At 47.5% G+C, this 959-nt stretch overlaps 1 pseudogene; it reads left to right on the top strand.

The window, feature by feature from the left end:
• Nucleotides 1-224: 224 nt before the first annotated feature.
• On the top strand, nucleotides 225-386 carry LOC127483651 (U2 spliceosomal RNA; annotated as a pseudogene).
• Nucleotides 387-959: the final 573 nt, after the last annotated feature.

Below are 959 nucleotides of genomic sequence, written 5' to 3'. Positions count from 1 at the left end.
CTCTGGACTATGGAATGTTCCACCCATGGCGTTAGTTAGATTTGCCTGGCTGCACCCACTCACACTTCCCAGAGTCTCTCAATGGGGCTTTTTGTGCTGAGCTTAAACAGCACAGACAGTAGCCCACAATACCAGCAAGGCCTGGTCCTAATGCTTGAGTATCAACCCTTCCCTCAAGCGAAGGATAGAGACCTGCATAACAGGAATCTGAGTAATGACAATGAATCGCTTCTCAGGCTTTTGGCTAAGATCAAGTGAAGTATCTGTTCTTATCAGTAAGGACAATGAGCCACATGAAGATCCCAGATTCCAACTACAGCTACCATCTATGTAGCCTGTATGTGTTACATTGAATGTTTCTAGGCAAAAATAAATAAATAACTATTAACAAAATTTGATGATGGCAGAAAAGTAGACAATTGTAACAGAATAGATTACCCAAAAAATCAATTCACCCATCAACAACCATTTTTGAAAATGAGCTCAAATATTTCCTAGGGAAAGGACAGTCTCTTCAATGAATGGTGTTGGAAAAAATGGATTTCCACGTTTAAAAGTTTGAAAGAAAACCCCTACCTTACACCCTATACAAAACTCAACTCAGGGATCTAAATTTAAGATCTAAAGCCATCAAATTACTTGAGAAAAACTTAGGGGGAAACCCTGTAACACTGGCCTAGACTGGCCGGCCCCGTGGCTCACTAGGCTAATCCGCCTTGGGGTGCCAGCACACCGGGTTCTAGTCCCGGTTGGGGTGCCGGATTCTGTCCCGGTTGCCCCTCTTCCAGGCCAGCTCTCTGCTGTGGCCCGGGAAGGCAGTGGAGGATGGCCCAAGTGCTTGGGCCCTGCACTCCATGGGAGACCAGGGTAAGTACCTGGCTCCTGCCATTGGATCAGCGCGGTGCGCCGGCCGCAGCGCGCCATCTGCGGCGGCCATTGGAGGGTGAACCAATGGCAAA

Source organism: Oryctolagus cuniculus, chromosome 13 (assembly GCF_051225735.1).
Source record: "Oryctolagus cuniculus isolate XC-2025 breed Fujian yellow rabbit chromosome 13, ASM5122573v1, whole genome shotgun sequence".
Classification (NCBI taxonomy): domain Eukaryota; kingdom Metazoa; phylum Chordata; class Mammalia; order Lagomorpha; family Leporidae; genus Oryctolagus; species Oryctolagus cuniculus.
Note: the sequence above shows the minus strand (reverse complement) of the source record. Positions and strands in the feature narration are given on the sequence as shown.